At 41.7% G+C, this 25660-nt stretch overlaps 1 protein-coding gene and 1 long non-coding RNA gene across 12 annotated transcripts in view; one reads left to right on the top strand and one right to left on the bottom strand.

Moving 5' to 3' along the window:
• HEPACAM2 (HEPACAM family member 2) overlaps positions 1-25660 on the top strand; it is a 474652-nt gene that overhangs the window by 308420 nt on the left and 140572 nt on the right. The gene's annotated exons all lie outside the window — the stretch shown is intronic.
• On the bottom strand, positions 17128-18119 carry LOC146789302 (uncharacterized). Its single transcript, XR_014969780.1, has 3 exons — positions 18063-18119; positions 17548-17628; positions 17128-17220 (listed from the first exon to the last, which is right to left on the bottom strand). It is a non-coding gene; the product is annotated as an uncharacterized LOC146789302 (long non-coding RNA).

Below are 25660 nucleotides of genomic sequence, written 5' to 3'. Positions count from 1 at the left end.
GTGACCGGCATAGTCCGAGGGGGCCCCAGCGCCACCAGGTCTCTGCGACGTCAAGTCCGTCCCTGCCTCATCCAGCCACACCCAGCGCCCACGCCCCCCCCCGGCCCCACACCCCCCCCGCGCGCCACCACCTGGACCCCCGCCCGCTCCCCCTCCCTGGCCGCGCACATCTCCTCCCAACGCCGCTCCGTCTCCTCGATCAACCGCCGCTGTTCCCGGATACGCTCTTCCAGAGACATCTCTGCCCAACTATCCTCCCACCGCCCCTCCCCCGCGGCCCGTGCCCCACGACCGCGGCCCGCACCCCCAGAGGGGGCAGGCGTCCCAGGCCCCGATCCCCGGCCCCCCACAACCCTGGCCGGACCCTTGCCCTTGCCCCCTCGCCCCCCACCCTTCCCCTTGCCCCCAACCACCGAATCCCGAGCCTGGACCCCCCACCCACCACCCTCCCCCCCCGCCGACTCACTCCCCGAAAGATATAGGGCGAAATCATCCCCCACCCGGTCCTCCACCTCCTCCTCCAGCTCGCTATCCCCACTGTAATCCACCAAAAACGGGTCCCCCCCGCTGCCCCCAACCCCCCCCGGCCCGGCCGCGCCCCCACAGCACCCCCTGCATCACTACACCCCCCCCGCCCCCCCCCCTACAGGCACCTCCGCCGTCGTCCCCAAGGCCGGGAGGCTCAGACGCCTTTCTCCGGGCTTCCCCACAGGCCCCGCCTTCCGTCCCCCCCCTTGCGCCCCAGCCGCGTGCTTCTTTGAAGGCGGTTCCTCCATACAGGCCGCCACAGCCGCCGCCACCCCCGCGGACGCCGAACGCGTTGGCCTCGACATCCCCACCCACGCCTGCTCTAACACCCCCGGCCGCAGCAGATCCGCCCTCCCCGCGCGGCCTAATAGCTGAAGCGCAGCCCGAACCGCCGCATCGTCCGGCACCTGAGCCCCCCCGCCTCCATACCTGCTCACGCTCCGCCGCACAACTGCCTCTGCCCACGCGGACCCGCAACCACGCCCCACACAGGCCGCCCACCGTCGCCCGACGAGGCCGCCACAAACCGCTCCACCAACCACAACCGCCGCTCACCGTTAGCAATTCCCGCCGATACCAGGACCTCCAAGGACAAATTCGAATCTCGCACCACAAACCGACGATCCCAACACCAACGATCCACTAACTATCCCTCCCTGAGGCGCTGGGGAAAGGAAGAGGAAGGACTTCCTCTTCCTCCCCCTTTTAATCCCTACCTGCGACCCCACCCCTTATCCCACCCCTTCCTCCCCTGTCCTTCCCTTGCGCGAACTCCCCGGGGGAAGACTAGACCGCTGGTCTTACTTCCCCCGGGGGCCTCCTTCCTACAAGTCAACTCCCTCGTGTGCGCATGTGTTTTGGTAGCCATAACCCACAGTGTGCGGATAAATGTATGGATTACATTACTGACACTCGCTAGCTCTCGCACACCTTAGATATGTGTATACCATGCCTCTCTGTTGAAAAATGGAAATGGAACGTTTCAGCGAAATATCTCAATATTAGGTGCCGTTTTTAAGTGTTGTATTAAACATAGTTCATCCGTGTATATGGGGGCCCTGTCATCGGTGTCTGGTTGGTCGGGGACTGTGGGCCAGTGATTCAGCTGCTCCTGCAATGATGCCTCGATGTCTAATGCCCTTTGGGTTTCGGCTTGAATCACAATGACTTACAGGGGTTGTTGTGCGAACAGCGGTTCACTCCCCACTGGACCATATATTAGAATTTCTGTTTCTTAAATGGGGCATCATCCCCTTTGTGTACAGTTTAATTAAATCCATTCTTTTGTGTTTCACAGCACGGGTCTCAATTTAAAATGAATTATAATAATTCACAATTTTTCTTTAGATTTTGAGGAATTTACTATGTAGTTAACCAGCATATTGTCAGAAATTATGGGGAAATGCAACGCTTGTTAATGTGCGATTGCAACGGGATAAATTCGGTCTTTAAATATTTTTTTTTTTATCCTGTCAAGGAAGTACATGTAATGCCGTTTTAATAACATGTTGGGCAATTATACTATTGCTGTAAAGCTGAAACGCCGTAGATGTCTCAGGCAGTGTCACAAACAATAATAACAGTGGCAATTTATATGATCCACATCACAAATGTATTAATTTGCAGGAGCTGATTTAATAGGTGGCATGACCAAACTAGATGGTTTTCAATTCCTCAGGCTAGAAGAATGAAACCTTGCATAGCCCGGCAACTTGCCGGGTCTCTGGATGGACTGTCCGCTCGTCAATCTTGGAGGCAAATTAATCTTTTAATTGACTGCATTTTTTTTTTTACCAAGGAGCCATAATTAATGCAAGCCAGGTTCAGTCACAAACTGTAGATACTGCTGCGCTCAATTTTTTCTCTGTGTGTGACTAACATCCTGAAAGCCACAATTTGTGTGATCACTTACATTAATGAAAAGCTGACAGGTTACCCAAAATACATATCCCTCTCTCAAATACCGAACAAGTGAGCATGCGCGTGAGATCTAGGCAGGCGTCCCCATAGAAGGCTTATTAGGGCGAGGCACAGTCTTTCCGTGCTTGTGACGCACATTTACAATTCGGAAGCTTAATTGACAGATCAGAGCAGCTGGTAAGAAGAGTGGAAGTCTTCTGAGATTAGTGGGGTACACCCCACAGTATACTTCAGAAGCATGCTGTTTTCAGGTAATGAGTGTTTCTTTCTTTGCCGATCTACCTTTTTTGCTTGTTATTGGGCCAAAGTTTAAAACTCGAAAATACCTCTTTACCCGAAGTGGTTTGTTACTTGTTAGGTCGAGGCCATATAGTGGCTCATCAAGAACACAGAGCTGCTGGGAGTCCACCCATTGCTTACCAGCAACACCACTGCATCACTCAGCACCAGCACTGCTTCACTCAGCGCCAACATAGCCTCACTCAGCACCAACACAGCATCACTCAGCACCACCACTGCTTCACTCAGCACCACTACTGCATCACTCAGCACCACCCCTGCATCACTCAGTGCCAGCACAGCATCACTCAGCGCCAGCACAGCATCACTCAGCACCAACACAGCATCACTCAGCGCCAACACAGCATCACTCAGCACAGCATCACTCAGCACCAGTACAGCATCACTCAGCACCTACACAGCATCACTCAGCGCCAACACAGCATCACTCACCGCCAACACAGCATCACTCAGCGCCAACACAGCATCACGCAACACCAATACAGCATCACTCAGTGCCAACACAGCATCACTAATCGCCAACACAGCATCACTCAGCACCAACATAGCATCACTCAACGCCAACACAGCATCACTCAACGCCAACACAGCATCACTCAGCACACCTCAGCACCATTGCAGCCTCTACTCAGCATCACTCAACACCACAAATGCACCATCTCCATATCAGTACACCACCACCAGCGCAACCCCACCACAGCATTAGTGCAGCACCACTTCAGCATTGGCACATCCCACCTCAATGCCAGTGCAGTTTCTCCTGAGCATCACCTGAGCACCACCTCAGCATTGGCACAGCACCACCAGTGCAGTCCCACCTCAGCAGCAACTCTGCACCAATGCAGCACCACCTAAGCATCACTCAGCATCACCTGGGCACCAGCTCTCCTCCACCTGAGCACCAGCACCACCTCAGCATGACTCAGTACCACCTCAGCATCAGCAAACCACCCCCCCAAGTACCACTACAGCTCCACATCATCAGTGCACCACCACCAGCGCAGTACCAACTCAACACCAGCGCAGCGCCACCTCCACATCAGTACACCACCACCAGCGCAGCCCCACTACAGCTCCACGTCAGAAGCAACTCATCACCAACACAGCACCACTTCAGCATTAGTGCAGTACCACCCCAGCACCAACACAGTATCACCCAGCACCACCTCAGCACAGCAACACCAAAGCATCACTCTGCACCACCTCAGTATAACTCAGCACCACCTCCGCACAAGCACCACACCACATCAGCACCACCTCAGTATTACTCAGCACCACCTCAGCACCAGCTCAGCATCAGTGCACCATCTCTGCATCAGCACAGCACTACATGAGCATCACCACAGCACCACATCAGCTCAGCACCATCTCAGCATCAGCACAGCACCACCTCCTCAACATCAGTGCACCACCGGTGCAGCACCAATTCAGCATTATCGCAGCACCACATCAGCACCAGTGCAGCACCTCAGCACCAGTGCAGCACCACCTCAGCACCAGAACAGCACCGCCTCAGCACCAGTGCATCACCACCAGTGCAGCCTCCACTCAGCAGTAATTCAGCACCAACACAGCACCACCTCAGCATCAGCACAGAATCACCTCAGCACAGCACCAACTCAGCACAAGTGCAGCACCACCACCTCAGCATGGATCAGCACCAACTCGGCACAAGTGCAGCACCACCACCTCAGCATGGCTAAGAACCACCTCAGCATGACTTAGCACCACCTCAGCATCACCAGAGCATCACCTCCGTACCAGCACACCTCCATCTCAGCACCACCTCAGTCTGCCCTTGGAATCGGGCATCTGTTGATTCGACCCTAGTGTCCGTCGGCTGCTCGTATTCAGGTAAAATTTCCAACCTCCACCCTTCGGTTGATTATTCCACCCTTCCCAACAAAAAAAAGCAAGAACAAACAAGCATTAGAACACGCAGGAAGATTTTGCCAGCATTGCAAAGACAAACAAACTAGAAGACATTTTGTATGCTAATTCTATTTTTAATAGGGTCGTTCAGTTGTATATAATGTCCTCTTGGTTACATATAAGGTAACAAAAATGCTTATAACACTTTTTTATTGTAACTTTTCAACATGCTGCACAGCAGCCACACTGCTCTACAACATAGATTAAAGACATTGGCAAAGCCAATAGCTCTGGATAAACACTTATAAGGTCCCAAAGGCAAGACCTATTGGCTGTGCCAATGCTTGTTGACCATGGGGCATGTTCATAAGGTGAAATGATGAAATGAAGACACTTGCAAGTGGTTTTCTAGAGCAAACACCTGGAGGAACATCAAAAGGTTGAAAATGAATAAAAATATTGGGCTCATATGTGCTCACAAATGAAATGTTTAAGGCTTTTCCAGGCAGGTAGATTACAAATTTGAGAAAAATATTTTCTCCTTGCTTTGCAGTTACAGTACCAGAATCGTACAGAAATAACGATACGGGAACATTGGAGATTGCACATTCTACAGGCCAACTGCCGATATGCGATTTATACTAAAGTAACCCCAATGCACTCTGAGGATTGGCAGTCAATAAAAACTGCTCAGATAAGGTATATCAAATGCAGACCATGCCTTTTTTTCTGCAACTTCTCTTACAAAAGACACAACGTTAATTCAAGGCCCCCCAATGCTGAAATTCTGGACTACTCGTAAAAGACGCAAGACCTATTGCATTGCAAATATTTTTGGTGTTGTGCCAAGCCCTCATGCCGCACTTTCACGTGCATGAAGTCCGCGCCCCTTTCTTCAAAAAGCTGTGTCTAATAAAAGGTGCACGGCCGCTATTAAAGTGAAACCGCGGCATGGGGCTTTTACAAAAAAATAAAGCATTCGTTTGACAAACAGATGCTTTTTTTGTTGTGAAAGCCCCCATGCTGTGGTTTCACGCACCTTTTTTTAGACACAGCTTTTTTAAAGAAAGGGGCACAGACTTCATGCACGTGAAAGTGTGGCATGGGGGCTTGCCAACCCAAAAATATTTGCAATGAAATAGGTCTCGCATTTTCGAAAGTTTAAGCTATTGGCATTCACAATGCCAATATCTCAAACTCTCGAAAATGCGAGACCTATTGCATTGCAAATGCTTGTTTTACTGGCTGCCACACTAGAGATCAGTCAATGCACACTATTTTAAAGTTATCCTTTCTCTGCAATTCATCTGTTTATCGGTAATTGCTGGAATTATCAGTCTCATTGCGGTAATGTGTTCACTCCAAAAAACAGTGATTTATCTTTCAGAATACTGTTCTCACTAGTGGTGGATGAAATTTCTTTGTGAAATTTACTCCAGGTGAAATCCACTCTTTTTGAAAGTTCACTAGTATAGTGAAATCTGGGCCCAGTATTCGCTCCAATGGCAGATCTCAGATTTGACATTAAGTTTCTTTTACAATGACTTGTAATTCCAGAAGCTTAACCGCAAATCACTTACTTGAACCTTCCTGCTAGAAGCATTTGCACCATCTCCACAGCACCTTCTTGGGTAGTGATTTGCTGCAGTCTCTCAATGAAGACAGCTGTTAACTAAAGCACTATGGTGGGGCATCACAGGATTGGGCACTATGGTCCAATGCCAGAGTCTGTGCATCCCCCCAATTCCCAAAAAGGCAAATGTGCCCCAGGATTTGCATATCCTTTCCACAAAATGAAGAAATAACAAGCATTTGCAATGCAATTGGTCTCACCTTTGGGACCTTATATGTATTTAGCTATGCAGCACATTAGCCTGGGTGCTGAAACATCTACTGTTCTTTAACATGGAGGGAAGGTAATCACCAAACTGTGTGACACGCCAGCTATGGGAACACATGGAGAGAAATATTGCCTTTCAGTGGGAAATGGTATAGGCCCAAGCTCTGTTTTTAATATAAAATCAGGGCCTTCGGTGGTCATATCATGGGCGCTCCTGGAAGACAATTTCGATGGACTGGAATCTAGAAAATGCTAAAGTGATTCTGGTATGTTACTGACCTCTGCTAGTCGTTTTCTATCAAGAAAGTTAAATAGAAGCAGTTTCCAGGAAAAGAAATAAAAGAAAGTCTCTCAACAGAAAGCAATTCTGGTATTTTACTGACCTCTTCTGGTCATTTTCTATCAAGACAGTTAAATAGCGGCAGTTGAACATAAAAAAAAGTTCCTAAGCGGAAGCAGACAAGTCCTAGGACTGACCTCCAGAGCCCACAAAGTACATACACATATAAGTGTATAATAGGTATATACTAAAGTATATACAAGAGGTCTCGAATGCTCGACCTAAAAAGTGCCCACCCTAGTCCTTACTATAGAAAAAGTGAAATCTGAGGCACACCTGAGTAAACAGAAATTACTGTAGAAACTGAAATTGTTTCTAGGCTAACATGTCTAAATAACATATGAACAACATGTGTGTGTGTATGTCTATTTTTTTGCTAAACTATTTAATTATACAGTTCTAAAAATGACTCCCTGTTAATTGAAGTACTATTTTTAATTAAAAAAACAGTGCTAAAAAGCAGCCAAATCTTCATTGATAAATTGACCTTATATCTATAGAAATCAACCATAAACCCATGTGTATGAATTGAGGACAAATGTTAAAATATTCAGAATTGTTACTAGGGGAAACCCACTGCGCTCCTCCTGTTATTATAATTTTTTTCTTTTTACAATGTATTTACTTCTTTTATCAAATAAATCATTGAAACATAATTACTACTAGCGAACATCAGTCACCACATAGCAAACTGTTTCATATTCATGACCATTGCATTGTCACAGCCATTTCATCTACCTGACATTACCTTCACCTGGCTTATTTACTGCTTTAACTCCAGTCTCAGTAACCTGGGTGCTGATGTCCCATTCAGGTCATTGCATGCTGAGATAATGGTCTGTCAGTGATGGTGACATATGTGGTAGGGCCTTTACTGTTAACATGTGCATGTTCCTTACAAATCAGACCTACTGGTATGATGAACTAACTTGACAGCACTGATCCTTTAGAATGTGCATGTGAAAGGATTAGGGAATAGAAAACTAATATTCTTAATTGTGATAATAGATAAAAGTGAATGTAAGATTGCCATATTGTCTTTTAAACAGGCTGACATTACTCACACTAACAAAAATAAGAGACATGCTCCTAAAAGCAAATCTTCCATTCTGATGTTCAGAAATCTACATTTAGTGAGCAACATTCCAAAGTCATCCAGCTAAGCAACCAGTTAATGTGGAAGGAAACATGTTTTGATGCAATTGCTTGCCTTTTGAAGATATCTTTAACTGAGGTATTGTTCACACAGTGATATAGATGCAAGAAAATGTACAGTGCCATCATGCTCCCTCTTCGTAGAGAATCACTGGGAAGAAAGGTACAAAGAGACCTAAACATTTGGCAAGAGCAGACAGGAAGACTTGTTTCTTTGAAAGAATGTTAAAGAGCCAATTTCCAACTGCAATTCTGAATGCTTCTTAGAAGTATGCAGGGATTATACATGGTGTAGACTATATTAGTGGGGGAAGGTTTTAATCACAACGTCAATTTCATAAATAGGGAGCTGGTGATAACATAGTAATAAATGTAGCTAGAGGTTAGGCTAATTATTACAAATAGTAGCAATGTGTGATATAAGATGTTTGTTTTTTCTAATATTCATTTTGTTTTGTATTATGGCTACTGAGATAACAGTAATAGTTTTCATCAATTTGATATACAAAGTTTTTTTACTGATTATACACAATAAATAGTCAATCATTATAAACACCAAGTGCTGTGTGCGTCTACTACTTTCAGAGGTCAGGGGGATGGACATTATGATGGAACACCATCCTGGAACAGACCACACCAATGCTGATGGTCTTTCCAGGATCTTCCGCCTAAGTGAAGAGAACTCCCAAGGGGTTGGGTGGCCCTTCCTACTTTCAGCTGGGGGAGACATATGTTACATCTGGCATCCTTGGTGTGGTTTCCCCCAAACATTTTGCCTTCAGACTTCCTGTTTTTGCTGACTTCGTTTTTGCTGGCCTTAGGATTCTTTGCAGTTTACCTCTGCTGACCAATGGTGAAGTGCTTGTGCTTTTTCCCTAAAATATGGTAACATTGGCTTATCCTCAATTGGCATATTTAATTTACTTATAAGTCCCTAGTAAAATGCACTATATGTGCCCAGGGCCTGTAAACTAGATGCTACTAGTGGGCCTGCAGCACTGAGTGTGCCACCCACTTAAGTAGCCCTTTAAACATGCCTCAGGCCTGCCATTGCAGAGCCTGTGTGTGCAGTTTTAAACTGCCATGTCGACGTGGCAAGTTAAAACTCTTGGCAGGACCAAGCCTTCCTTTTTAGAACATATACATCACCCCTAGGGTAGGCCCTGGACAGCCAAGAGAGAGGGGTGCAATGTCTTTAAAAAGCAGGACATGTACTTTTAAGTTTTGCATCTCCTGGTAGTAAAAAACTCTTAAATTAGTTTTTCGGTACTGCAAGGCCTATATCTCCCTTGAACTAAAATTTGGATTCATTTATTACATTTTATAAGTGTAATTTCTAAATGGGAAGATATAATTGGTTCATGTTTGGTGTCTCTGGGATCCTGATTTAAAATCCTAACTAATGGTGAAGTCAGATTTTAAATTACAGTTATGAAAAGTGGTGTTGTATTGAAAGCATGATCTCTGTATGTATATAATCCAGTAGGTAGTATAGTGGGTTATGAGAAAGGTTTATTAAGACACAGTTACAGTTAGTTCCAAGTAACTGGTAAGATGGAAAGGACGCCCCACCAGGAGCAGCCTCCCTGCTGCTTAGCCCACTCTCACCAACTGACACTCACTCAAGCAGGCACACATCAACATTCCGTGACATCACATTCACCCTGGCTGAGCAGCAAGGAACAGAACACTAGGGAAGAATGTATTGCACCAAACACAAGATACAACAGTGGGCATTTTCTTGCCCTAGCCGTTTTGTACCTGCAGCCTGTCTCTGAACACATATCTGGGGGGTGGGGGGGGGGGGGGTTGAAAGCTGGGCTTTGTGTATTCCACCTAAACAGCCACACAAAATGGGAGCTTAGGTGTGACCTGATGTGCCATCCTGACAGGATGGGAGGGAGGAGGTGGGCACAGCCTCACTTACACCTGAATAGGTTGGGTCCTGCCCACCCACAAAGGGCTATTTACCCCCTGTAGTGAGTCTGGAGCCAGGACAAGAAGGGAGATAATCTGTGCACTTCAAATGCATCTCTTTAAAGTCTCCCCACTTCAAAGGCACCACTGGGTGTAATAACTGGACCTCAGACACCATCACTTCAGTACATTTCTGTACCTGTGGATACTCTGCAGGAAAAGGACTGCTGTGCTGCTGAAAGTACTGCCACTCTGCTGCACTGCTACTCTGCTAGAGTCCTGTTTTGCTGTGCTGACCTGCTGCCAGCTGCCCTCTTGCCTGGGTGAGAAGGATTAGACCTGCATCTCTGTCTCCAGAAACCAGAGTGACTCCAAGATCTAATTAAGTGGCCTCCTGATCTGAAGCTTCAGCGACATAACAGGCTTCCACCCACCTTGCATCTGCACCTGAACTCTGCCATTTGTGAGTCTCCCCTTCCAAATGGTGCCACTCCAGTCCTGGATCCTTGGAAGTGGGTCTAGGTATTTGCGCTAGTGGAACCAATGCATCATCTGCTGAATAAACGCATCGCCACAGCTGTGTGGATCAGAACAGGCACATCGCCGTTGCTGCGTGGAACAGAACCGATGTTTCATCACTGCGTCATGGATCAGAACTGACACATTGTTGCTGCTGTGTGGATCGAATTTGACGCATCGCTTCAACTGCGCAACACTTCCTGTCTTGGTTTCCCTCAACGCTCCGCAATCAGGATTTAAGGTACTTTGTTGTACAGGCCTAACCTGGTCCCTGTAGCTGGCCCAAAATCCATCGTAGTTGGCCTACACTTTTAACTTTCTCCTGATCTAGCACGACCAGATATCCCTTGTTGGCCCTTTGTGCTTTTTGGTTGTGTATGAAAAAAATACTCACACGGAACTAGGGTACTTTACAATTTAACAGAAGACAATGGTTCCTGTGGGGGGAAATACCTTTACAACGCAACTTTTACAACGCTGTGCTATTACAACGCATTTTTTACAACGCAAAATCTTTTACAACGCATGCTTTTACAACGCGTTCCATTATATGGTAAGTACTGTTACAACGCATATACCTTTACAACGCATTATTTGAAAATGCATTTACAACGCATGCATTTACAACGCATGCATTTACAACGCAAGATGTTATATGGTAAGTACTTTTACAACGCATATACTATTACAACGCATTTTTTTTGCAAAATATTTATCTTGTTTATTACTTGGGTAGCAGTAAAATTAATACTAGAGTATTATTTTTTTTTTAATATAGCAATTCTAATTTAAAAAAGGTGAGTAGTTAATAAAAATATTAATACTTGAGTATTTTGTGTGGTAGAAATGTTTGGTTTGCAATTCTAATTTAAAAAAGGTGAGTAGTTAATAAAAATATTAATACTTGAGTATTTTGTGTGGTAGAAATGTTTGGTTGGTTAGCAGTTAAATAAATACTTGAGTATTAAAATAATTTTAAAAAATGCAATATTGATTTGAAATAAGTGAGTAGTTTATTAAAATATTAATACTTGAGTATTGTGACTAGTAGAAAAGTTTGGTTTGTTTGCTGATAAATTAATACTTTAGAATTTTTAGTTTGGTTTTATCTACTAAAAAATAAGTTTTAAAAAACATTAAAGAGTATATAATATTAAAATTTTAAGAAAAATGTTTGAGTACCTAATTTTAAATACTAGAGTATTTTTAACACATATGAAAAGACAAGAGTATTTATATGTTGAAAAGAAAGTGTCCTTTTATATAGAAATGGAATTGAATTTTTGAATTATTTAATATATAAATAAAATAATAATATATTACAAATATTAACACAAACATTTAAAAATATTTACAGTAATAAATATAACAATTTAACATTATTAAAATTTTAAAATAAGAAATAACAATTATAACTTACTGTTTAAATTTATTTCCCACGGTTTTCCATTTAAGTCTATGAGCGTGTTTGTCCTTCATTTATTTTGGCAGCCTCAGTATATGCAACACGCGGAACAAGAAAAGAAGGTACAGAAAGTGAAGTAAGAGGAAGTTTTGAAAGGAAAAGACAATAGAGCCAAGGTAAGGAACATATTTAGTAATTTTACTTTTATTACATTACAATATTGGAGTTTATAAAACTTAATTAAAAATAATGACAGCAAACAATTATTTATTTCACAAATTTTATTTGATTTAAAAAACATGAAAAAAATAAACATATTTTTTCATTAATTTTTCAAAGTAAGTTTCATTTTTATAACAAAATAAAAATATTTTAATAACATATATTAACATTTATTTACAGTTGAATGTAAAAAAGTAGTCCGCCATAAATAGAGAAGCACGCGATGACGTAAGGACGTGTGCGTCGACGTAATGCGCCATTTTGCAGAGCATCGGAGGAGGAAGCAGCAGGAAGCTGATCTGCGTCCAGGTAGGAAATATTTTCAGTTGATATTATAGATTAAACCTTTTAAAGGGATAGATATATAGTAAGGAAAGAATAAGGGGAGGTTGCTGGAAAACTAATAGATGTTTTAAAAGTTGGAAAGCATGTCCACATTAATGTCATTAATACAGGCCTATGTCGGGTCATTAAAAGTAAGTTAGTTATTTTAAAAAAGTATGTAACTCTTTCTAAATAAAAAGTTACGGTTCAGACAGTTGATTTGTTTGTTTTCGAAGAAAAAAATGTACTGTCGATCTTCATTTCTTTGTTCAAAAATTGTGCGTACTTTTATATTTAGAATATCTAACGTTGAAATACAAATGATGATTCAGCTGCAATGTGCATTAAGGAATATGGTTTTATTTGTATTTTATACATCGGATTGAGTTTTGGTGATTGCTTTTGACGGAATTGAAATTGGATTTTTTCGGTAATTTGAAAAATGGCGTACCGATAATGATAAATGGTTCAAATACTATGGAACAGTAAATTTGTCATCATTTGTTTATTTTGGATGAAATGAAGATTTGTTTTAAAAAATGGAAAAAACCCGACTTGTTAATTTGTAAAAATTTTTAAAAAAAAAAACTTAATATGCAAATTGAATTATTGTAATTAGTATAATTTTTGGCAAAGCAGGAAAGTAAGCAAATTCATTGTTTTAAAAAGAAAGAATGTTAGAAAGATTTTCCAGGTAGTCTATAGCCACACACAACGAAAACTGTTGTAGAATTGCCAATAGTCTCTCAGACATTTCCCTTGTTTTGACTGTTACTCGTGGGTTTAGACTACCTGCGAGTGTTTGTGCTAATCTCATTTCTTGGAAACTTTGCTCCTTCTTCAAAGTTTCCAAAAATGAGTAGAAGTTAGGATGTGGTTTTCCAATTGTATGATTGAAGGAGTTATGCCACCCCTCAATGGCATTGTTTGTTTTGGCCTCTCCCTCTAAACAACTCGTGTAGCAGTTCCACCACTCCACATGGAATCGTGGCTTCCTCCTGCGACCCGATCTGCTTAGGTGTCCAATCCATGTGTCCTCAAAATAATTTAGAATGGGTGCCAATTTTTCCTCGTTACTCGTATAATAAACAGATTCTATAATTGCAGTGTAGTACTCGTCCACACTATCGGGAGGAACAAAACAAAGTGCAGTTAATTTTTTAAGTTCAAACTGTAATTTGCTATCCCGAGAATATTCTGCAACTAGGGATGTTTTCTGTAGTTTACGCCAAAATGCCTGCGAAAAATGGAAGAAACATCCCTGAATTTGGGTATCCGTGTACGTTTTAGTGATCACATTGATCATGCTCAATTCGAAATCAATAATTATTTTTCGAGGACTTGCAGATGTTTTGCTTTTAATCACTGATAAAAGTTCAGTGTATGTTGCAGAAGTCTTATCAGGTAGCAAACTATACACTAAGGGAATTACACTATTGTTAATTTTCGCATGTATAGTGTAAATTTGAGTGAAAGGATGGGGTGTACTTTTAAACGTCCCATCCATCATCCAAATTTCACTACTTTCTAACTTAGCAAGGTTACGGGGGGTACTAAAAATTAAAATTCGTTTCTGAGGGTTTTCATTGTCATGCAGAAGGAAAGGTTCATCAGAAAAAGAAATAGAAAGATCATGAGGAATTCTAATGTCAGAAAATGTATGTGGTGTAGACAATTGAATATTACTTGCCTGCTTTTGTCTCTGAATAATTCTTCTCAAATTGGGTATTATAGGCATGTTGCTAGCAACATGACTGGGGACATGCTGTGCAACCTCCCTTAAAATGGATCCTGTAGAATCATTGGAGGTGCTTGCAATAGCTTTCATCTCATTTATTGTCTCTCTGATTTCTACATCCATTGCAGAGGCAGAGTGGTTATGTTCTGTGGTTTTCACAACCAAATTATCAACAGTAACCGCTCTGCCACTGCAATGGGTAGTGTAGTATTGCACGCACCTCCAATGATTTCTAGTTAAACTTATTCTTTCCTTACTATATATGTATCCACCATGGTTTAACAAATTTTTGCCCTTCCTGGATTTAATGAAGTTTGCTGCTCCAAGGCTAGACATTATCTGAAAAAGGAGAAAAGTTAAAAAATTTAGCCTGATATTTTAAAATATATGTATACAAAACATAACATGTACTCAATCCTTTCTTTTGCCTACTGATGCATCTACATGGAGTAAGAATAGCACATTGATACCCCTACACTATCCAACACTTTCCCTACTGCTGCACCTTCCTGGAGTTAGAATAGTAAATTGATACCCCTACACTATCCAACACTTTCCCTACTGATGCACCTTCCTGGAGTAAGAATAGTAAATTAATACCCCTACACTATCCAATACTTACCCGACTGATGCACCTTCCTGGAGTTAGAATAGTAAATTGATACCCCTACACTATCCAACACTTTCCCTACTGAAGCACCTTCCTGGAGTTAGAATAGTAAATTGATACCCCTACACTATCTCACACTTTCTCTACTGCTGCACCTTCCTGGAGTTAGAATAGAAAATTAAGACCCCTACACTATCCAACACTTTCCCTACTGATGCACCTTCCTGGAGTAAGAATAGTAAATTGATACCCCTACACTATCCAACACTTTCCCTACTGATGCACCTTCCAGGAGTAAGAATAGTAAATTAATACCCCTACACTATCCAACACTTACCCTACTGATGCACCTTCCTGGAGTTAGAATAGTAAATTGATACCCCTACACTATCCAACACTTTCCCTACTGATGCACCTTCCTGGAGTAAGAATAGTAAATTAATACCCCTACACTATCCAACACTTTCCCTACTGATGCACCTTCCTGGAGTAAGAATAGTAAATTAATACCCCTACACTATCCAACACTTACCCTACTGATGCACCTTTCTGGAGTTTGAATAGTAAATTGATACCCCTACACTATCCAACACTTTCCCTACTGATGCACCTTCCTGGAGTAAGAATAGTAAATTAATACCCCTACACTATCCAACACTTTCCCTACTGATGCACCTTCCTGGAGTAAGATTAGTAAATTAATACCCCTACACTATCCAACACTTACCCTACTGATGCACCTTCCTGGAGTTAGAATAGTAAATTGATACCCCTACACTATCCAACACTTTCCCTACTGATGCACCTTCCTGGAGTAAGAATAGTAAATTAATACCCCTACACTATCCAACACTTACCCTACTGATGCACCTTCCTGGAGTTAGAATAGTAAATTGTTACCCCTACACTATCCAACACTTTTGCTACTGAAGCACCTTCCTGGAGTTAGAATAGTAAATTGATACCCCTACACTATCCAACACTTTCCCTACTGAAGCACCTTCCTGGAGTTAGAATAGTAAATTGATACCCCTACACTATCCCACACTTTCTCTACTGCTGCACCTTCCTGGAGTTAGAATAGAAAATTAAGACCCCTACACTATCCAACACTTTCCCTACTGATGCACCTTCCTGGAGTAAGAATAGTAAATTGATACCCCTACACTATCCAACACTTTCCCTACTGATGCACCTTCCAGGAGTAAGAATAGTAAATTAATACCCCTACACTATCCAACACTTACCCTACTGATGCACCTTCCTGGAGTTAGAATAGTAAATTGATACCCCTACACTATCCAACACTTACCCTACTGATGCACCTTCCTGGAGTTAGAATAGTAAATTAATACCCCTACACTATCCAACACTTTTGCTACTGAAGCACCTTCCTGGAGTTAGAATAGTAAATTGATACCCCTACACTATCCAACACTTACCCTACTGATGCACCTTCCTGGAGTTAGAATAGTAAATTGATACCCCTACACTATCCAACACTTTCCCTACTGATGCACCTTCCTGGAGTAAGAATAGTAAATTAATACCCCTACACTATCCAACACTTTCCCTACTGATGCACCTTCCTGGAGTAAGAATAGTAAATTAATACCCCTACACTATCCAACACTTACCGTACTGATGCACCTTCCTGGAGTTAGAATAGTAAATTGATACCCCTACACTATCCAACACTTTCCCTACTGATGCACCTTCCTGGAGTTAGAATAGTAAATTGTTACCCCTACACTATCCAACACTTTCAATAATGCTGCACCTTCCTGGAGTTAGAATAGTTAATTGATACCCCTACACTATCCAAGACTTTCCCTACTGATGCACCTTCCTGGAGTTAGAATAGTAAATTGATACCCCTACACTATCCAACACTTTCCCTACTGATGCACCTTCCTGGAGTTAGAATAGAAAATTAATACCCCTACACTATTCAACAATTATTCTACTGCTGCACCTTTCAGATTTTGGAAAAGTAAATTGTTACCTCTACAGCATCGTACATTTTAAAAATTGTTGCAACTTACAATGTTGGTCTAAATTACCTTTTTTTCCGAATTGGTTTTCTGGCAGACTCTTGTTCAGTGGTATTGGTAAGTAGGCTTGTGTAGACACTTTTGAGGTGATTTGTTGGGGAATGGACAAATAAATGTCTGGAAATGTGGAAAAAGAAAAAAATTAGAAAACAGTACGATGTTGAGAAATGTGTTTTGTACAATTATTCCACAAAAATTGCACATGTGATATAAGTTGCTGGACATAATTATTTCCGTAATGATAAACCATCCTTTAGACATGAAATATAAATCTAAAAAGGGAAATTTTAATCATAATTACATTGATTAATTATTTGAAAATTAGCTATGTGATAGTTAGTCAAATATTTAGGAGGTAAAGAATCTGTGCTGTAAAAATATACCTTGTTTTGGAGAATTTGCTTTTGTGGATGAGGTCGCTGAAGATGTTTTTCTTTGTAGGCTCCAAATTTTAGTTTTGTGAAAAAAATTATTTTCTGTGGGGGAAAAAAGGGGATAAAAAGATAATTAACGGTGATTCGAAATGTAGTACCTGAGTATCTTTAAAATTAAACAGACATACAATATAACTAGTACTACATGATACTGTCCTAATCAATGCACCTTACTGCAGTAGGAATAGAGATATGTACCCCTACCATACACAAAAATATCACTGATGGTGCTCTGTCCTAGAGAAGAAATTGAATATTGTTTCTCAAAACTATCAATTAGTTTTCAAATTAGGTACGATACTGGAGGATTTATTGCAAAAGGAAGAATGAGTAATGTATCGTTTAAAAAAAATGGAAAAAATAACATACCTTTTCTAGTAGGTTTTTTGTTATCGTGCCTTTATCCTGATGCTTGCGGGAGGTTAAAAGGTTTTGGGGAAAAGATGTTCACTGTTTGAGAAAAAAAAAAGATAAATAATTGATCCTTTGTCAACGTTGTTAAAAAAAAAAAAAAAAAAAAAACGATTTGGAATAAGAAAAAGGAGTATGAGTAACAATTGGTGAGGGAAAATATACTACATATTTAATGCTTTTTTCAACAAAAATATTAGAGGTAATTTCCAAACTATTCCTAAACTAGTAAAATACTGTACATTCTTGGACTTAGATTAGAAATATTTCTCAAAGTAATATGTAACGCTTTTGCTGATGTGCTAACTAACTGAAGTCTTAGTAGAAATTGTTACGCCAGCATCATGGTAATATTTAGATTATTATGCGGTGAGATTGAGTATTTTAAAAAAAAACCATTGGCATACATGACTTTCTGAAATTTTTAAAAATAAATTTTACAAGTAAAACCATGACACATAAATAACATTTACCTTAACAATTGAGTTTGTCAGTCGTTTACGTGGTGGGGATGCCCAAATAGGTTCAGCTGCTGTGAAATGTAAAAATCTTCCGATTTTCTGGTTGAGGGAAATAAATTACTTGTTTTAATTTTGTGTTTTATTTTATTGATAATATATTGGAAACAGTTCATTTCTTCAGTTTTTATTCTTAATTGAAAATTTTTTTTTTGTGGCTTAAGAAAATATATTTTTCAAAAAACTAACGTTTAGATATATATTAATAACTTACTAGTAATTGCTCTGTTGTTAGGCTTTCTCGAGTGAATTCCGTGCTCTCTCTGAGGAGGTCGCAGTGCAGGTGACAGAGGGTCAGCTTATTACGTCTGCTCTCTCTGCTAGTTGATAATCAACTGAGTGCAAAATGGTGTCTCACTTGTATTTATAAGTTTTACTCTGTGTCTCTATTAATTTTTTTAAAAACTGCGTTCGTTGTGTTTTTTTTAATGCTTTGTTTTACTGTGGAAAATGATAATTTAAAAATGCTTTTAAAGAAATATTGTTTTTAATCATTTGATCCGTTTTGGCATCCATTTTGGAACATGTCTTTTGGTATTGTTTACATAGAAACTGTGGTAGGACAAGTTTTACAAGTGAGATGGGTAAAATGGCGCCTACGTGTATGTGTGTTATGTTTTCGTTAGTTTACTTACTTGGCGATCTATTCATGTTAAAAATGTGTATGCACTGTAATTTATTTTTTCCTTATTATTTAAAAACTTACAAATGTCTTAAAACTGATTTTTATGGGGAATTTTGAGTATTAATTTTAATACTCGAGTATTAATTTTAATACCCGAGTATTAATTTGGTACTGCATTTTAGTCGATTTACGTACAGTTCTTCTCCACGTTTTAATGCACTTCCCCACCCTAAAACCCCTAATTTCCCTGCATCCCGTGCCAGATTTTATTGTACTTTTAATTTAAAAAAAAAAAAAAAATCGCGTTGTAATGGTATGCGTTGTAATATACTTCGTTGTAACAGCTCTTTTCTTTATTGTTATAGGTTTTGCGTTGTAACTGAATTCGTTGTAAAGTAATGCGTTGTAGTAGTACTAGCGTTGTAAAAAATGCGATGTAAAGGTATGCGTTGTAATAGCATGCGTTGTAACGTCATACATCCTTCCTGTGGACAATCAGTAAATGATACTTAATATATATTAGCACAATCACAATAATCGAAGGCAAAGAGATGTCTGAAAGAGAAGAGGCATGCAACACGAATTTCGTATGAAAATACGTTTCTTTAAATAATGTAATCAGGTTATTTTAAATCCAGTGCGTGGTGTCCCAAGTGATTGTGAAACCAATATTTCAAGGTTTAGATTGTGCTTTTTGGTGGCATTTTAACTTAAGTCTTTAAAATTAAATTTCTCTGATTTGCCTGATTTGATTTTTGTCGTTTTGGTCTTGTTTTATTTATTAAAATCTACTTTATCTTTCTTACCTAGTGTGGGATCGTTTTGTTTGGTGTTTTTACTGTTTAAAGCGTTGCACAAATTCTTTACACATTGCATTCAAGTTAAGCCTGACTGCTCTGTGCCAAGCCACCAGAGGGTGAGCACAGGTTAATTTGGGGATTGCTAGTGCCTTACTCTGACTAGGATTGTGGTTACTGCTTGACCAGGGTTCACACCCCAGTCATCCAGGAAGCCAATTTCCAAAAGGGTACAAAAAGAAAACATCTCTTGGGGCTAAGAAAATCTATCCAGGCACACCTCTTGTTGTGGAGGGGTTAATAACAATGAGGAAGCACTATTGTGAGGCTGTAGAGTCAAATCTACGGTATTATTCAGTATCCCTATACATTAAAAAGGCACAATTGGAATCCCAATCTGTCTGCCACAGTATATACATACTGTTCATCATTTAGAGGAGGAAGTGTTCTGATTTAGCAGCTTGTCCGTAGCTTGATTTGACAAAGCTTTGACAACAATGACTAACCAAAATCAACATGTCCACTGTAGAACTTAAGTTGTCACCTTGTGTTCCCATTTTGATAAAAATATAATCAGTGGTGGCTGGCATGGATCTGGGGTGGCGGGGTGGGGGGAGGGTGTACAGAAAAAAATACAACTTAGCTCCTCGCCGTTTCTTATCTATCCTCAGTCTTCTCTCCGCATTGTCCCTCCACTCGGCCAGAACAGGAAGTCCCCAGGCTCCCCATACCAATCACAAAGCTAAAATGCAGTGTTGGGATTGGTCTGAGCACCGTGGTTTGGCGCTCAGCCAGGGAATAGGAGCCTGGGCATGTTCTCCACCCAGGCTGTACTGCAGCCTGGTTGGAAAATATGCAAAGTTCGCATGACTGTTTGGCCGGCCCAACAGGGCCGGCCAACAGTCATTGCGCACTTGCAGAGTGTCCACCACTCCTCCCCCTGCTCTGAGAGCAGAGCAGCACTGCCCGACCCGCAAAGACACTGCAGCAGGCACAAATAAAATGATAATAACAACAAGTTATTATCATTTTATTTTTCCTTTATTTACACTGCTGAATGCAGTGGGGCGGTGCACCTCCGCCATAGCGCAGGAGCGCTCAAATTGTGGCCGGTCCAGTAAAGGTTTTGGTCACAACAAGGAATCAGCTCTTTTATAGTTATGTGTTGTGGAAAAAAGAGACACAGAACAACAAAGCTGTTTTATCAGTTGATTCCACACAGCGCAAATCACAACATGCCTAGGGGTAAACTGACAGCCACAATGCTCTAGTGGATTTGGGGAATCTTGTTTTTTTCTTCTGGTTTATGACGTTTCTGCTGAAGGTTCACAAGACGTTTGCTGCTTCTGAACTCCCAAAAACATGTATAACATTTTGGTCTCATTCAGCACAGAAACATCTTGCTGCCCTGATCCCCTTTGCATCCTGGTTTCATGTATAAAAGCCAGTTAGACGTGTCACCTATGTCTTTCTTGCTTGCATGCACCAGAATGTTCCAAACCGAAGGGGATGCAGGAAAAGGATGTTGTAACTGACTGAGTGTCCGAAAGCTATGCTGGGAACAACATGGTCGCATGTGGTGAACTAGGTTGTAGTTGGTCAGATTGATGCCTAATTAAACTTTGTCTTCTAGACTTAGGGTTTTTTCTTTGAACCATTGAAGGAACCAGCTGATCTAATCTCAGGACACACAAAGTTCCTACGCATAATTTGCCTTTAGCTGTGCATACATAAGTCTGGGGTAAATTTTAATTATGTGGGCAACATTTCTCAACATGTTGAACTATTCAGCTGTACCTGGCCTTTTTAAAGCAAGAGTAACCCCTGTGTAAATAAAAACTCTTTTGAGATACCAGCAGGAGACTGGTGAGCCCAGAAAGGATCTTTCCATGAGAAATGTTCTGTTTGAACCAGTGTCCTGTTGTTATCTTGTGAAACATTTTTACAACACACACTCAAAAAAGTCACCAGAGATATCGCAAATTGTGAACTGAAAGCATCATTTCACAACTTTTTCTGATAATTTCATGAACGTACACAATATAGTACACCCCACTACTCCCCTGAAACTATTGATTGCTTCGTTTTCTTTAATTTGAGGTCTCTTTTAGTACCCTGCTCTTCCCTGGTCACTGCTGCAGAAAATAATGCAACAACCACTTTACATATTCACCTCAATGCACACCATCCTTCTCATGTTTCATATGTTTTCTACATAATCAATCAGTCACCATGCTGCACAACTCAGGAATAACATTCACCACAAAACTGTAGTTGTGTATATTCAGTAGCCACCGGGTGATATGTGGTGTAACTTGGCCTAAACTCTTGGAGGTCTCCAGTGGTTTGTAGTGTGTGAAACGTTTATAGGGTGTGCCTCAGCACGTTTCTAGCCCTCCAAAGGGCTGGCAGCACAATTCATAAAAATAAACTGACTTCTTCAGGGACGGACTGGAAACCCAAAGCAGCCCCAGTAAATTTTGACAGACTAACCACCCCCCCCTTGCTGCTTTTGTTACTGGGGGCGGATATAATAGCACCACTGCAAAACCGGCCCCCAGTAACAACAAGCATTTGCAATGCAATAGGTCTCGCATTTGCGAGAGATTAAGCTATTGGCATTGTAAATGACAATGCCTTTTATCTATCCGTTTTGAAAAACAACACATAAATAAAAGGCCTTGTCATTTACAATGCCAGTCGCTCAAACTATCGCAAACACAAGACCTATTGCATTGCAAATGCTTGTTATAATCAAGGGTGTGCATTGGACTAATTCACAGTATCCATGTGTCTCCCTGCATAAAGAAGAAATGCAGCAAGCAAGGTTGTTTATCCTGCAGCTCGAGTGAATAGTAGAATATTTAAAAAAAAATCAAGTTTATCATTTAAGTATCGCGTCCTCATTTTGATACTCGTGTATTTGACTAATAGTTATCATAAGCCTTTAAGAAGCAGAACACAAAGTAAAAACAATAGGATTGATCATATATTGCAGATTGACAGCTCAAAGGATGGTAGTAGAAGGGGGGAGAGGATGTTTCACTGTTGCTTTTGAGGCGGTAGATCAGAGGATGTCATGAATCCAGGGCTTTAAGTCAGCCGGGTCCTGCCGGTGTTCTAAAAAAAAAAGGTGCTGAGACGGGCCTCTATCGGGCTCTGCATTTTTGCCTGCACCTTCAGGATGAAAAAAAACAATCTTACCTCTGCAGCAGTACCACCCTTCACTATCTTTGATGTAACTTCAAAGAGACTTGTTATAGTTCTTTCAGTGTCATCATATCAGAACGGAAACATTTTCAATATTATATACAACGAAGCCAAAGTTGTTGCTTATTTCTCTCATGCAACTAACAATAGTCCTGGCTTACTGTAGGTGAAATGCCACGTGGTGTTTAATATATTTTGATGCAATGACAGAAGCAGCAAATTACCAATGTGGCGGCACACTATGCTAAGCACAAATTTTGGCTACATTTTTTTAAGCCCCACCCTACTTACATCGGCCTCGCCACTTCGAGTGACCCCCCGCCACGTTTTTCCATCCCACTTAAAGCCTTGCATGAATCCACAAACAGAATTCACTACCAATACTCCAGGACACCGCCACTGCAATCAGCCGGAATGCCGGCAATAAATACCTGAATACCCACAGGATCAAGCAAACTGAAGGAAACACGGGTGCCATATTGGAATAGGCGCCTACAGTTATCAAATCAGCGAAGAGCGCTTTATGTTCACGGAAATCTGCCTAAAAGTTGTAAAAACTGCCAACATGCAGCACAATCCTAACTTTATCAACAGCGTCGTAGGATCCGTTAAAGAGGGTTCCTAGCAGCGTGATCAAGACACAGGCAGAACACGGGCCCACCTGGCTCAAGCAGGGCGTGACTGAGCCAATAGAGTTGGGCTGCTTCACCAAGCCTAAAAGCACAGAAAACAGTACCGAAATATAAATAAAACAAGCGTTGGCCGCGCGCGAGCGGCCGGAGACGCAAAATGTGGTGGGGTAGGGGGAGAAGCGGGAGTTGTGTGTGCGCGTGCGTCATCGCGATCGCTGTGAAAGCGAAAGTGATCGCGATGACGCACACGAGTTTTCAAAGTGCTGCTGGCGGCCGGCTGCACGTGTGCACGATCGCATGAACGCAAGCGTTAGGCCAGCCAGCAGCACTTTGAAATCCCACATACAAAATGTCTCTTCGAGCCAGCGCAAGCGCTGGGGCTCAGCGAGACCTAAAAACTGCAAAATCAGCCCCAACTCTTCCAGCATCCCGGGAAAACGCCTGATCCCCGCTACAGCCATTCCGGCCATGGACTGCTTGACCAGATAGTTTAGAGCAGAAGGGGCGTTGGAGCTGGCACAGGCTACTACTGACAACAACCCACATTGGGTTTCTGTCTGTTGGATTCTACAATGACAGTGGGGAACAGTCGCCCATTCCTCCAAAGAAGGGCAAACCAGCCACCTAGGAAAGGGCACTTGACTTAGTGATTGGTAATGAATGGTCAGTGGGAGATGGTCCTCTCTATTCATTCTAATCGAATTGCTCCCGCTGGATCACAGTGTGTTTACAATGAACTAACTGAAGCGGTGCCGGGAGAGTCAGTTCCTTGCTCCTTGCATGTCAAAGACTCTTTTGTGGCTCTGTGTCCAAGCTGCTTGAAATCGTTCTGAGACACTAGTGTAGAATATGTCTCTCCTCACAGAAGGCTATTTTCTAATTCCTCTTAGTATTCCACTCTTCTGTGTTTCAGCAGTGTGTTAGTGGGTATCATTGGGCTTGCGCACGTTTGTGGGCATGTTGGGACGTGGATAACAGGTCAGTCATTGTCCTTCTGGAGTTCTGCTGTCTCTCGTTCCTGTATGGTGGACTGCAAAATGAGGGTATCAGTGCTTGGTTGGTATGTTGGGGCTTTCCATTCCCAGTCCTAGTGCATGCCGACATATGAAGTGGATGGCTTCCTGGTTGGTACCTGTTGAGGATACACCGATTTAAGAGATAAGTGAACACTTCCTGGTTTGTAAATGTCGAGGCAGCCCACTCAAGCTACAAGTGAGCATAAAAATGTGCCTATCGCCCCCTTCACCCAACATTCTCATTTACATTTGAGCAGAAATGACAGGGAAGTGTTGAATAAGCCTAACACCTAAATGTACTATCTTCTTGTGCAGAGAAGGATATGCTTTCTTACGCCTCTAAAAACTGATCTTCTGTTCTACAGGAATATTTACTGTTCAGATACTAAACACCCTATATTGTATAGCAGGAAGTCAAAGATGCAAGGAAAGCTTTAGTCATAGGATTATGTGGCAAGAGTGGGGAGATTTTATTTTGTTGCATTTTGGAACAGTCATAATCAAGCAGTAGTCTGCAAGTTGTGGGAGCACTGAAGTAAGGCCTTTTTAAGGACGAGTTGGACTCCGTGATGGACATTAATAGTAATTAATTGGACTATTGTTATTTAATGCAAACACCTGTTTTGCAGGTGGTTAGCTTATGATTTAGCATTCCTGGTCAGATGCACACACCATTCCTCAGTCTATTTCAGCAGGATTATATTTCCAATTTAAAAATGCTTTCGAATAACCCAGAAATGTGTATGCTTCGATTAAGACATGCTGTTAGACTTGGCATCTTTTGGCATGGTTTCCCCTGTCTTTTTGCTTCTGGCCTTCTGTTTTTGACTGTGTGCTGAACTTAGTTTTTAGGACTCTGGGCACTTTACCACTGTTGACCAGTGCTAATGTGCATGTGCTCTGTGTCTAAAACGTAATGGCATTTGGTTTCTCCAGGATTTCCATATCTGATTTACTAATAAGTCCCTAGAAAAGTGCACTGTGTGTGGCCAGGGCCTGTACATCAAATGCTATTAGTGGGCCTGCAACACTGATTGGGCCACCCACATGAGTAGCCCTTCAAACCTGTCTCAGGCCTGCCACTGCAGAACATGTGTGCGCAGCTTTTAACTGTCATGCCAACCTGGCAACACCTACTTGCCAAGCCCAAACCTTCCCTTTAATTACATGTAAGGCACCCCTAATGTAGGCCCTAGGTAGCCCCATGGGCAGGATGAAGTGTATTTAGAGGATAGGATGTGTGGTTTTAAGTTTTGGAACGGATAGAAAATTG

This window comes from Triturus cristatus, chromosome 10, assembly GCF_964204655.1.
Source record: "Triturus cristatus chromosome 10, aTriCri1.1, whole genome shotgun sequence".
In the NCBI taxonomy this organism is placed as follows: domain Eukaryota; kingdom Metazoa; phylum Chordata; class Amphibia; order Caudata; family Salamandridae; genus Triturus; species Triturus cristatus.
The sequence above is the reverse complement of the archived record's forward strand: the minus strand, read 5'-3'. Positions and strand labels throughout refer to the sequence as shown.